Source organism: Bison bison, unplaced genomic scaffold (genome assembly GCF_000754665.1).
Source record: "Bison bison bison isolate TAMUID 2011002044 unplaced genomic scaffold, Bison_UMD1.0 scf7180017864471, whole genome shotgun sequence".
Classification (NCBI taxonomy): domain Eukaryota; kingdom Metazoa; phylum Chordata; class Mammalia; order Artiodactyla; family Bovidae; genus Bison; species Bison bison.
This window is the reverse complement of record NW_011495032.1, coordinates 7,467,772-7,482,828: the sequence shown is the minus strand read 5'-3', so window position 1 is coordinate 7,482,828 and position 15,057 is coordinate 7,467,772.

The following is a 15,057-nucleotide window of genomic DNA, read 5'->3' as shown; positions in this document are numbered from 1 at the left end:
CCTCTGTCGTCCCCTTCTCCTCCTGCCCCCAATCCCTCCCAGCATCAGGGTCTTTTCCAATGAGTCAACTCTTCACATGAGGTGGCCAAAGTACTGGAGTTTCAGCTTTAGCATCATTCCTTCCAAAGAACAACCAGGACTGATTAGATGAAGTAATAAGGAAAACAAAAATATGGCATGAATATTAGTAGATTATTTGAAAAGAAGAGAAAGGACCTGAGTTACTGCAGGCCCCTGAAGGCAAGAGAATTTCATCCAAGAATAGAAAACTCTGAATAAGTAAGACTAGGTAGGAAATACCAATACAAACCTTACAAATAATTTTAAAAGTTGCTGATTTCTTAAGGCATTGTTTAACTTTTTAAACTGTGAGTTGGCAGAGTAACACATTCCACTTCTCTTTCAAGTACTACTTGGTATAATTAAGGTGGCAAAAACAAGAATAGAAGGAACACAGTTGTGTCGTTCAAGTCAAAGTTCCCCATGAATGCCACCTGAAATTTGCAACAGATAGTTGGAATTATTTTATTCCTAATATATGTGAACAATAAGACAAGGGTCTGTTATTTTTACCAAAGCGAATATGGTAGAGTAGTTTCATTTACACATTCTGATCTATCTAATGTGTTCTTTTCTCACTTTGCTATCTGACTGTGAAGTGTGTTTATGTATGTATGTATGTGTGTGTGTGTGTGTGTGTGCGCGCGTGAGATGGTCCATCTAGCAAAATGTGCCCAATTTTAAAATATTATGTAAAACTCCAAATTACTTGTTAAAATGGAAATATTTAGAGTTGCTTAAAAATATGAGAACAAATAAACCCTATCCAAAATAGGAACCTGTCTAAATCATCATTCTAGTTCTGAGAATCTGATGATGTCATAATGGTAAGTTTCCAGCGTTTTGTTTATTTGGTTTAGGCTCAGGAACAATCTCTTTTACTCCTCCTCAGCTTTTGTTGACCCACCTACACCCGTGAAGTACCCTGCTTTCTGTTCCATCGTTATAGTAACTGTATAGACTAGTGATTGTTGTTTTCCATACCAAACTGACTTCCTTGAGTGTAAAAACTGTGTCTTTCCAGCTATGCTTACCCAGGGGCACATCAGGTTCTATCTAAAGAGAGGCTATTGGATGATGTATAAATGCAAGTGGACTTTGATAAAGTGGCTCATCGATAAAGACTCTTCCTGCAATGCAGGAGATGCAAGAGACATGGGTTCAATTTTTGGGTCAGGACGATCCCCTGGAGGAGGGCACGACAACCCACCACAGTATTCTTGCCTGAAGAATCCCATGGACAGTGGAGCCTAGCAGGCTACAGTCTTATCAGGTGGCAAAGAGTCAGATATGACTGAAGCAACTGAGGATGCGTGCATGCATATATGAAAGCAGATTGTCCCTGCACTTGACAATGAAGACTCTAAACAATTCTTTGCATTTGGATGGGTAGATCAGGCAGTGGCACGAGTTCATCTGTAAGTTGCCATGATCCAATGTTGCTCAAGAGACCTCGCAGATGGAAGTTCAAAAAGAAATCCTAAAACTAAAATTCTATGTCCAGTTATGTTTGGAATATGCCATTTGACCCTATGAAGGTGTGAGGAATGACCTTCAAAAAGCCTGAGCAGATCCAGATTTTGACACACTGGATGACAGGGAAGCTTCAAAGGATTATTTGATCGTTTGTTTTGTAGCAGAGTTACCCATCGAACCACCTAGATTTGTCAAGCTTCTCAGGGTAAGAACACTGAATTTTATACAACCTTTGTTACTGAGAAGTGGGTTTTTGTAATATCAGTTGCACTAGTTGTGACAACATTGGAAACCAGAACTGTCCTCTCCATTAAAAGTGAAGTGACTCTGGTGTTTGGGGCTGAGTGGCTTGTCTGTGTGGCCAGCTATGAGGGCGCCCCTCCTCTACCAGCTCTCCAGTAACTGCTTCTGTGGTGTTTTAAGAGGGGCACTCCGGCAGCAGAGCACTTTGACAGGTGAGGAAACCCAGGAGAGGCAGGCCTGTATTGTCTCCTCAGGTAGGTGATGCTTACCGGAAAGTCAAGTAATAAGCGTAATTGCTCTCCAGGGAGTGGTTACCAACACGATTAAGCAAACTAGTTTCCAATCTCCTGTTTTCGTCACATGCAAAAGACACACCCCACCTTTGCCTACACATTTCTGTAACACACAGCACTTCTGTAGCAAAGAGAATACTGTTCCCCCAATTTAGAAATCCAGATTTCAAGGGGCTATGAACCAATGTGCAAAGTATATATTGCTGCTGTTCTTGCTGAATTTTAATTTCTGGAGGCACACAGTGTTTTCTTTTTCGCTGAGATTACTGAAGAAGATTAAGGAAGGCTGTTTAGTTAGAAGTAACTACCTATTACCAAAGTATTTAGGTTAATCTAGACTGGAATATACTACCTAACTGAGTCATAGGAAGACAAAGAAATCTTTCCACTCAGCATTTAGTGATTTCTGTTTGTTAGGACATGCTATCAGACATATGCTATCAAATCCTTAAGAATAACATAAAAAATCACAAAAATATATGTTAATAGAATAAAATGAAGAATATCGACATTTGTTTTTTAAAAATGACAATTTTACCACCCAGACATAATCAGTTAGTGATATTTTGATGTGTTTGCTTCCAGAACATTTTCTATGCCCAAGCTGAACAGCCTACGTGAGCTGGTGCCTAGGTACCCATCAACCAGTTGTTAAGTAAAACATAAACAGAAAGCAGATAAAAACAGGTAGAGCTGATAAAAAAGAATGAAATAATGCCATTTGCAGCAACATGAATGGATGTAGAGCTTGTCACACTGAATGAATTAAGCCAGACAAAGGCAAATATATGACATTGCTTATATGTGGAATCTAAAAAACGGATACAAATGAACTAACATACAAAATAGAAAGAGACGCAGAGACATAGAAAACAAACTCATGGTTACCAAAAGGGAAAGGGGAGTGGGGGCTGGATAAATTAAGAGGTTGGGATCAACATATACACACTACAAAACAGGGCTTCCCAGGGGCAGTAGTGATAAAGAACCTGCTTGCCAATGCAGGAGGCACAAGAGACGTGGGTTCGATCCCTGGGTTGGGAAAATCCCCTGGAGGAGGAAATGGCAACCCACTCCAGTATTCTTGCCTGGAGAATCCCATGGACAGAGGACCCCAGTGGACTACATACAGTCCATAAGGTTGCAAAGAGTCGGACATGAGTGAAGCGACACACGCGTATAAAATAAATAATGAGGACCTACTGAATAGCACAGGGAACTATACTCGGTATTCTGTAATAACCTATAAGGGAAAGAATTTTACAATATATACATGTATAACTGAATCACTATGCTGTATGTCTGAAACTAAAATGATATTGTAAATCAACTTATACTTCAATTTTTTAAAAGGAGGAAAAAAAAGGTAGAGTTGAAGATGTTAATTAAAATGTCATCCTTAAAAATGTGAAAAAATCAAGAAAATACTTAAAATTATAAAGCTCCTTGTAGGGCTCTAAAAAAAATTATTTGGCTGCATCAGGTCTTAGTTACAGCATGCAGGATTTTAGTTGCAGCATGTGGGATCTGTTCCCCGGCCAGGCATTGAACCTGGGCCCCCCTGCATTGGGAGCTTGGAGTCTTAGCCACTGAACCACTAGGGAAGTCCTTATTGTAGGGCTATAGAGATCACTAGTACAATCTTTTATTCTGTGCATAGGATCTGGACAGAGAATACGACCAGCTGAGAGCAAGCACAACCAGAACTAGAATCCAGGAACCAAGGCTTTTGGCATGATCTCCCTGCTCTCACAATGCTTTTTAAACTGACTTTATTTTATACAGGACAGGATTTAATGATCAATAAACTCTGCCTTTGAAATGAACCTGTGAGGGGAACGGTAATATATTGTAAGTATATCCTTTTTAACCCAGCCAAATGATTTTTGGTAGAACTTAAGTTCACTAAAAGCAGTCCTCCATAGTTTATGTCCCCATTATATGGATAGGAAAACTGAGGCACAAAAGGGAAGATGATTTGCTAAGGATGCTCAGCCAGTCTGCGGCAGAATTGTGAATAGACCTCATCTCCTGACTTCAAGGCTCTAAAAATAATGTAGGATGTCATAATCACCAAAAGAGAACTTCAAAAAAAATCTCACATACTACGGATCAATGGTCGCCCAGTTACTTTGCCTTCCTTAGTCTACCTTCAACTGGACTAGTTCCGATTGTGATAAAGAATCTAGGCAGTACTCAGCAATGACTGTCAACTTCACAAAAACAGACTGTAGGATGATGTGACTCCTGATGGATATGTGATGTAGTTTTGCCAGAAATTTCAAATCTGAGTCAGAATAAAGCATACATAACCATCAAGTGTCTAGGAGGTAGAAGAATATGTTAAGGCTCCCAGGAATATAATCAGAAAAATCTAGAATGTGGGAAACCTACAGGACAAATAACTTCTTTTTTTTTTTCTTTTTTTTTTCAAATAACTTCTTCAATAAATAAGTACCAAGGAAAAATGAGATTGAAGGTGGAAATATACACATTAAAAAAGATCTAAGAGACAAGTAAGTCAAATGGCATGTATTGGCATTGTTTGGATCCTGATTTGAACAAACTGCTTTTAAAAAAAAGACACACTTTTTTTACATTACATTAATACCAACCTTACAGAATAAAAAAGATCATAAGAGAACTTTATGAACAACTGAATGCCAACACATTTTATAACTTAGATGAAATTGATACATTCCTAGAGGGGTACAAACTATTGAAGCTGACTTAAGAGGAAATAGAAAATCTGAATAGACTTATAACAAGAGATTGAATTAGTAATAAACTAACAAAACTACCCACAAAGCAAAGCTAGAGTGGTTCAGTGGTAAAGAATCCACCTGCCAATGTAGAAAAAGTAAAGTCCAGACAGTTTCACTAGTGAATTTTATGGAACTTTTATTTATTTATTTTTTGTTTTTGGCTGTGCTGGGTCTTCCTTGCTTCATGCAAACTTTCTGTAGTCGTGGTGAGCCAGGGCTACTCTTCATTGCAGTGCACCGGCTTCTCACTGCGGTGGCTTCTCTTGCTGCAAAGCACAGGGCCTAGGACCTGTGGGCTTCAGCAGTTGTGGTGCATGAGCTTAGTTGCCAGATGGCACGTGGAATCTTCCTGGATGAGGGAGCGAACCTGCGTTCCCTGCATTTACAGGCAGATTCTTAACCACTGAGCCACAAGGGAAGTCCGAAACTTTTTGTTGTTGTTGTTGTTGCTGTTTAAATTGATTTCATTTATTTTTGTATCATTCTTTTGTTAGATCCCACATATAAGTGATATCATATATTTATCTTTTTCTGCCTGACTGACTTCACTTAGCATAATAATCTCCAGGTCTGTCCATGTTGCTGCAGATGGCATTATTTTATTCCTTTTAATGATTGAATAACTAAAACACCTGGAGAAGGAACTGGCAACACACTCCAGTATTCTTGCCTGGAGAATCCCATGGACAGAGGAGCCTGGCAGGCTACAGTCGATGCAGTCATAAGAGTCGGACACGACTGAACGAATAAGCACAGTACAGCACACAATTGAAACATTTAAAACAGAATAAACAGCAATATTTTAAAAACTCTTCCAAAAAAAGAGAGGAGGGAATACTTTTCAAATCAACTCAACTCATTCTGTATGGCCATTATTATTCTGGTACCAAAAACAAAGACATCACGAGAAAATTAGAGACCAATATATCTTATGAATATAGATGCAAAAGTCTTCAACAACATACTAGCAAATAAAAAATTAAGCAACATATTAAAAGGTCTACAGTCGATGCAGTCGTAAGAGTCAGACACGACTGAACGACTAAGCACAGTACAGCACACAATTGAAACATTTAAAACAGAATAAATAGCAATATTTTAAAAACTCTTCCAAAAAAGAGAGGAGGGAATACTTTTGAAATCAATTCAACTCATTCTGTATGGCCATTATTATTCTGGTACCAAAAACAAAGACATCACGAGAAAATTAGAGACCAATATATCTTATGAATATAGATGCAAAAGTCTTCAACAACATACTAGCAAATAAAAAATTAAGCAACATATTAAAAGGTTTATATACATGACCACGGAGAAGGCAATGGCACCCCACTCCAGTACTCTTGCCTGGAAAACCCCATGGACGGAGGAGCCTGGTGGGCTGCAATCCATGGGGTTGCTAAGAGTCAGACATGACTTCACTTTCAGTTTTCACTTTCATGCATTGAAGAAGGAAATGGCAACCCACTCTAGTGTTCTTGCCTGGAGAATCCCAGGGATGGGGGAGCCTGGTGGGCTGCCATCTATGGGGTCGCACAGAGTCGGACACTACTGAAGCGACTTAGAAGCATACATGACCAAGTGGGATTTATCCAAGCTTGGTCTGACATTTAAAAATCAATGTAATACACAATATTAATACAATTCTAGATAAACTTATAAGAGACCATCCTCAATCTGATAATGACCATACATGAAAAACCTACAGCTAACATCATATAATAGTAAAAGACTGAATATTCTCTCCCTAAGATCATGAACAAGACAAGGACGTCCATTCTCAACACTTCTAGTCAACGTTGTACCAGAAGTTCTAGTTGGGAAAATTAGACAAGAAAATGAAATAAAAAGGATCCAGATTGGAAAGGAGGAATGAAAAAGAATATCGATTTCCTTAAGAGTTCCCTGGTGGCCTACTGGTTAGAATTCTGGGCTTTCACTGCTGTGGCCCAGGTTCAATCCCTGGTCAGGGAACTGAGATCCTGGAGGCTGTGTGCTGCTGCTGCTGCTAAGTCACCTCAGTCGTGTCTGACTCTGTGCGACCCCATAGATGGCAGCCCGCTAGGCTCCGCCGTCCCTGGGAGGCTGTTTAGCATGACCAAAAAAAAAAAAAAAAAATCAATATGCAGATGACATGACTTTGTATATAGAAAATGCTGAGGATGCCACTAAGAATCTAATAAATGAGTCCAGCAAGGTTGCAGGATACATAATTAATATGCACAAATTAATTATATTTCTATGTTCACTCACAATGAACATTCTGAAAATGAAATTAAGAAAATAATTCCAGGGAGGCGGCTACATCGGCAGTGGCCCAGAGCTGAGCCACAACCCCAGACTCAGCCTCCCTCCTTGGCGTTACCGCCACTGCTGCAGTCATGGCTGCTGATGGGGTGAACCAGTGCTTACCTCTGCTGTCTGCATCCCATTTGGGAAACATCACTCTCACGGTCCCACCATACGTACAAGAAAGCAGCCCCAGAGGAGACATGAGTTCAGTTCCTGGGCCGGGAAGATCCCACATGCCGAGGAGCAACTAAGCCTATGCACCACAACTACTGACCTGTGCTCTAGAGCCTGGGAGCCACAACTGCAGAGCCCATGTGCCACAACTACTGAAGTTCGCATGCCCTAGAGCCTGTGCTCCACGGAAAGAGAAGCCCCTACCATGAGAAGCCCTTGCACCGCAACTAGAGAGAAGTTCCGCACCTGCTCCCCACCCCTGCAACTAAAGCAATGCAGATCCAGAACAGCCAAATAAATAAAAAATAAAATTATATATAAAAAAGAAAAGAAAGAAAACAATTCCATTTATAATAGTACCAAAAAAGAAAATATATAGGAATAGATATTCTGCAAATGAATTGCAGAAGTTATACTATAAAAACTACACATTGTTAAAAGTAATGAAGATAAGTCAGATAAACGGAAAGATATTCCACATTCATGAATCAGAAGACTTAATATCAATTGGCAAAACTCTCCAAACTGCTCTACAGAGCCAAAGCAATGCTTATTAAAACTACAACTGCCTTTTTTGCAGAAATGGACAGGCTGATAGCAAAATTTATATGGAAATTCAAGAAACTCCAAATACCAAAACAATCCAAAAAGAAAAACAAAGTTGAAGGACTTACATTGCTTGATTTTAAAAATTTAATATAAACCTACAGTAATCAAAATGGTATACTACTGGCATAAGAACACGTATCAGTGGAGTAGAATTTGCAGTTCAGAAATAAACCCGTATATTTATGGCCAATTGTTTTCTTTATATTGAAGTATAGTTGATTTACAATGCTGTGCCAGTCTGTGTTATACAGCAGTGACTCAGTTATACACATGTATACATTCTTTTCTTATATTAGGACCCTGTTGTTAATCCATTCTAAATGTAATAGTTTGCATCTACCAACCTCAAACTCCCAGTCCACCCCTCGCCCCCAATCTCTTGGCAACCACAAGTCTCTTCTCTACAGCTATGAGTCTGTTTCCGTTTTATAAGTAGGTTCATTTGTGCCACATATATTTTTTGGCCATGCTGAGTCTTTGTTGCCGCGTGGGATTTTCTGTAGTTGTGGTGACTGGGGGCTACTCTCTAGCTGTGGTGCATGGGCTTCTCACTGTGGTGGCTTCTCTTGTTGTGGATCATGGGCTCTAGAGAGACTCAGCTTCAGTGTTGCAGTGTGTGGGCTCAATAGCTGCAGTTCCCAGGCTCTGGAGCACAGGCTTAATAGTTGTGCTCAGGCTTAGTTGCTCCGAGGCATATAGCATTTGCCCAGACCAGGGATTGAACTGATGTCTCCTGCATTGGCAAGCAGATTCTTCACTCCTTAGCCACCAGTGATGCCCCGTGCCATATTTTGGATTATACATATAAGTGATATCAGATGGTATTTGTCTTTCTCTTTCTGACTTCACTTAGGATAATAATCTCTAGTTGCATCCACATTGCTACAAATGGCATAATTTCATTATTTTTTATGGCTGAATGGTATTCTATTATATATATATATATATGTATACACACACACACACACTACATTTTTATCTATTTATCTGTCTATGGATATCGCACAATTGCACTCATCTCACATGCTAGTAAAGTAATGCTTAAAATTCTCCAAGCCAGGCTTCAGCAATATGTGAACCGTGAACTTCCAGATGTTCAAACTAGCTTTAGAAATGGTAGAGGAACCAGAGATCAAATTGCCAACATCCGCTGGATCATCAAAAAAGCAAGCGTTCCAGAAAAACACCTATTTCTGCTTGATTGACTATGCCAAAGCCTTTGACTGTGTGGATCACAATAAACTGTGGACAATTCTTCAAGAAATGGTCATACCAGACCACCTGACCTGCCTCTTGAGAAACCTGTATGCAGGTCAGGAAGAAACAGTTAGAACTGAACATGGAACAACAGACTGGTTCCAAACAGGAAAAGGAGTATGTCAAGGCTGTATATTGTCACCCTGCTTATTTAACTTATATGCAGAGTACATCATGAGAAATGCTGGGCTGGAAGAAGCACAAGCTGGAATCAAGATTGCCGGGAGAAATATCAGTAACCTCAGGTATGCAGAGGACACCACCCTTATGGCAGAAAGTGAAGGAGAACTAAACAGCCTCTTGATGAAAGTGAAAGAGGAGAGTAAAAAAGTTGGCTTAAAGCTCAACATTCAGAAAACCTAGATCATGGCATCTGTTCCCATCACTTCATGACAGATAGATGGGGAAACAGTGGAAACAGTGGCTGACTATTTTTCTGGGCTCCAAAATCACTGCATATGGTGATTGCTGCCATGAAATTAAAAGATACTTACTCCTGGAAGGGAAGTTATGACCAACCTAGATAGCATATTGAAAAGCAGAGACATTACTTTGCCAACAAAGGTCCGTCTAGTCAAGGCTATGGTTTTTCCAGTGGTCATGTATGGATGTGAGAGTTGGACTATAAAGAAAGCTGAGTGCCAAAGAATTGATGCTTTTGAACTGTGGAGAAGACTTTTGAGAGTCCCTTGGACTGCAAGGATATCCAACCAGTCCATCCTAAAGAAGATCAGTCCTGGGTGTTCATTGGAAGGACTGATGTTGAAGCTGAAACTCCAATACTTTGGCCACCTGATGCGAAGAGCTGACTCATTGGAAAAGACCCTGATGCTGGCAAAGATTGAAGGCAGGAGGAGAAGGGGACGAAAGAGGGTGAGATCGTTGGATGGCATCATCAACTCGATGGACATGGGTTTGGGTGGACTCCCGGAGTTGGTGATGGACAGGGAGGCCTGGCGTGCTGCAGTTCATGGGGTCGCAAAGAATCGGACACGACTGACTGAACTGAACTGATGGACGTTTATATTGTTCCCATGTGCTGGCTATTGTGGACAGTGCTTCTATGGACATAGGGGTGCATGTGTCTCTTCGAATTATAGTTTTCTTCAGGTATATTATCAGGAGTGGGATTGTTGGATCATATGGTAGCACTGTTTTTAGTTTTTTGAGGGATCTCAATACTGTTTTTCATCAGATCATAGTGTACCAAATTGCATTCCCACCAACAGTGTAGGAGGTTTTCTTTCTCTCCATACCCTCTCCGGCATTTGTTATCTGTAGCCTGTTTAATGGTGGTCATTCTGACCAGTGTGAGGTGGTACCTCATTGTAGCTTTGATTTGTATTTCTGTAACAGTTAGCAATACTGAGCATCTTTTCATGTGCATGTTGGCCATCTGTATGCCTTTTTTGGAGAATTGTCTATTTAGGACTTCTGCTCATTTTCTGATTGGGTTGTTTGTTATTGAGTTGTATGAGCTATTTGTATGTTTTGGAAACTAAGCCCTTGTTGGTCACATGGTTTGCAAATATTTTCTCTTATTTTGTAGGTTGCCTTTTCGTTTTGTTTCTAGTTTCCTTTGCTGTGCAAAAGCTTTTAAGTTAGATAAAGTTCCATTTGCTTATTTTTGCTTTTATTTCTGTTTCCTTGGGATACTGACTTAAGAAAACATTGCTACAATTTATATCATGTCCAAATAAAATCTTGTAATAGAATGTTCAGAATGCCATTATGTATAATAACCAAAAAGTGGGTTGAAACAACCTAATGTCTATCAGCTAATGAATGGATAAGCAAAATGTGGCATACATACATAATGGAATTTTGACAATAAAAAGGAATGAGGTAATATGACATGTTACAATATAGGTGAATTTTCAAAACATGCTAAATAAAAGAAGCCAGTCATATATTGCACAATTCCATTTACATAAAATGTTCAGAATAGGCAAATCTATGATAAAAAGTAGATTGGTGGTTGCCTACGACTGGATAGTGACTGCCAATGAGTATAGGGATTTTGGGGGGTGGGTGATGATTATATATCTCTTTAAATGTACTGAAGACTGTCAAACTGTGTACTTTAAGTGGGTGAATTATATGTAATATGAATTATACGTCAATACACATGGTAGCAAGAAAAATTATGGGATAATTAGGGAAATTTGAAGATTGACAGGGTAGTGATAATACCAGTTATTACAGTTGAACTGCATGGGTCCATTTACACATGGATCTGAGGTTGGTTAAATCCATGGATATGGAACCCTGGATTTGGAGGGCCAACTGTGAGACTTAAGCATCTATGGATTTTATTATCTGCTGCAGGTTCTGGAACCAATCTCCCATGGACACTGAGGGATGTGCTATACTGTTAATTTTTCAAGCGTGATAATGGCATTGAGGTTATGTTTATTAAAAAATTGTCTTTTTACAATACTAAAATATTTGTGGGTTTAAATAATTAGAAACAACTCTTTTGAGCCTACCTATCACTTTATCACCTGGCTTTTCTGCCCCTCACCTTAAACTCCTTCTCCAAATTACCTATTGACCCCCTATCCCCACTTCTGTCCCTACAATTGTCTTTTGAACCAGTTCCAAGCAGGCTTTCATCCTCAGCATTGTAGAGCTGTAGCCAACAGTCAATTACAGCCAGTGAGTGCAGATATCCTCTTGTATTCTCAAGTTTTGCATTCACAGATTCAACCAACCAGGGATCATAAATATATATTTTTTTAATTATAGAATGTTCCAGAAACCAAAACCTGATTTTTCCATGTTCTGGCAACTATTTACATTGCATTAGGTAAAGTCATCCAGAGATGTTTTAAAGTATATGGGAGGATATGTACATAGGTTATATGTAAATACTATGTTGTTATTAAAATAAGAGACTTGAGCATCCAGAAGGATCCTGGCACCAATTCCCTCTCCAAGGGTGACTTAACTGACTCGGTTGCTTTTCCTCTTATTTCAGTTGCTGCTTTCTATTTCCTTTCCTAGTTTCATGACCATCTTGATCTCTAAATGCTACAGTGTCCCAGGACTCAGTTCTTAGATAATTTTTTTCAAATTTCTACTTATCTAGATGATCTCATGGCTCTAATGTTCTCTAAATGCTGGCATCTCCCATGACATGCCCAGCCTGCACCTTTTTTTGGAATTCCAGATTCATATTCCTAACTTTCTTCCTGATATTTCTATGTGTTAATTTGATATGCATCTCCAAATTTGAATTTGTCTCTTCTCATTCCCAACTGGTTCCTCTGTTTCCCCATTTCAATAAACAGCAACTTCAAACTGCTCAGGCCAAAAATCTTGGGAATCACTCTGGGTTCTCTCTCATTCCCTACAAGAACTGAGCCATCAAATCCATGTGCCTGAGTGCACACAGACACCTTGCCCTTCCACTACTTGTACTTTTCCCAAGTCACCTTGTCGCTCACTTGGGGTATTTTACTAGTCTCCTAAGTTGTCCCCCTCTTGCTCCCCTACAATCTATTCTCAAAATAGAAGCTAAAGTGAGTCTATAAAAACAGAAATTGATAAGCAAGGTCCTGTTGTATAGCACAGGGAACTAATTCAATATCCTATGATAAATCATAATGGTAAATACGAAAAAGAATGTATATATATGTATAACTGATTTACTTTGCTACACAGCAGAAATTAACACAATTGTAAATCAACTGTACTTCAATTAAATAAATAAAAAAATAGAAGTCAAATCATGTTTCCCTTCTGCTTAAAAACTTACCAGTGGCTCCCCATCTTACTTAAAGCCAAAATTCTTACATTGCCCTTGAAATCCACAATTTGGACTGAAGCCCCTGAATGTCACAATTTGGCATTCTCTTACCTCTGACTTCATTTCCTACTTTCCCCTCGCACACATTGCTTCTGCTACTCTGGCTTTTCAGTTCTTAGAACATAGTAGGTGTCTGTCTCAGAAGGATTGCTGCACTGGCCTCTACCTGGAATGCCCTTCTCCCAGGGAAAGGACATTGCTTGCTCTCTCAAATCCTTCACACACTTGCTGTATACTTCTCAGTGCCCCTCCCCCTTGTGCTATTTAAACAGAAATTCCTTTCCCTATCCTCAGCACTCCTTAATTAATTTCCTGCTTCAGGTTTTCCATATTTATTCTACCTGGCTCAGTACATATTTTATTTATTGCTACTCTGCTTTCTATCTCCTCTTCCCAAAAACAAAGATTTTTTTCCTACTTTGCTCAGTGGTTGGCACACAATCAGTACAGAGTATTTGTGATGTGTTAATGCTGTTTATATTGCAGTTACATTCTCTGACTCCTTGTTTAACTGACACTAGCTTCTTGGGAGTTTGGCCGTGTCCCTGAGGAAAGTGAAACTAATTGAACAGACTGACCACTCAGACTGCCGTAAAAGAGCCCAAAGCACAGAGTGGGAATTCTACAGGTTCAGGTTTCGGTTGCAGCCTTGGTACCAATCAGCCATTAGGCGTTGGGCAAATCATTTTTTCTTTCTGGTCTTCTATTTACTCATCTGCTAAATGGAGCTCATTGCTTCAAATGACCTCACAGGATTTTTGAGAAAGCAAAAGTTAAAGATGAAGTGTTGAGTAGGAAATGGTGTGTCTCATTATTTTCTCTATTATAGACAAGGATCTACTTACCTGGAATTTTATAATTTTTAAGAGCAATGTGTAGGCCTGGACTAAAACTCAAGTGTTCTTTTAGGAAACTTGGAAGATGCAGATTTGCTGTGTTAAGCTTTTTTACACATCAGTAATTTGAGAGTGGAAGGTCTTGCTGTTAGCCTATTCTCTCTCCTGTGAAACCTCCCTCTCACATGTGAACTACTGTTTTTTAGCATTCTTGTCCAAAGAAGTGAATAGTCACTGCCCATGGGTGCCCAGCTCCTGTAGAAGTTTGTTTTCTGATCACTTGTGTGTATGTACGGTTGGTGAGCTTCCCCTCAGCCCATCTGTATCCCAGAACCTTGGTTTCCTCACTTGTAAAATGATGTTAATAACTGGCTGTTTATTTTATGGATTCAATGACATATCAATAATTTACATAAAGCGGTAGTACAATGCCTAGCATATATTAAAGCTTCCGAAATGCTTCCTGTAAATGGAGACTGCATTGAGCTGCCACACTCAGGGTCACTTTCTAACACAGTTCTTCCACTGTGTTACTACCCCTAGTTGAGGACCTAAAACAATGTGGCTCTCTCTACCTGATTTCAAAATATTCCCCACCCTATTGAAAGCAGAGTTCAAAGAGATATTTGTACACTTTTGTCCACAGAAGCATTATTCACAGTAGCCAAAAGGTATAAGTAACCCAAGGGTTCATTTTGGGAATATATATATATATATCTCATACATACAATGGAATATTATTTAATTTTAAAAAACAAGGAAATTCTGGGATGTCTCTGGCAGTCCAGTGGTTAAGACTCAGTGCTTCCACTGTAGGAGGTTCCATTCCTGGTTGGTTAAGATCCTGAATGTTGTGGGGTGTGGTCAAAAAGGAAGCCCAAAGAATTTATAGATTATTACAATGAATAATGTGGCAAAAAAGGTGGGGCAGGGAAATTCTGACACCTGCTTCAACATGAAAGCAGGATATTATGCTTAGTGAAATAGTGTAATAAGTCAGTCACAAAAGGAACATGATTCCAATTACATGAGGAACCTCAACAGTCAAATTTATAGAGAGAGTAAGAGTGGTTGCCAGAGGCTGGGGCAGGATAGGGATGGGGCTGTTTAAAGGGTAAAGGATTCCAGATTCCTACAGTTGAATTCTGAAGACGGTAGCACAGCAGTGTAAATGTACATAACTATACACTTAAAAATGAATGGTAAATTTTATATCATGTGTATTTTATCACATTAAAGAA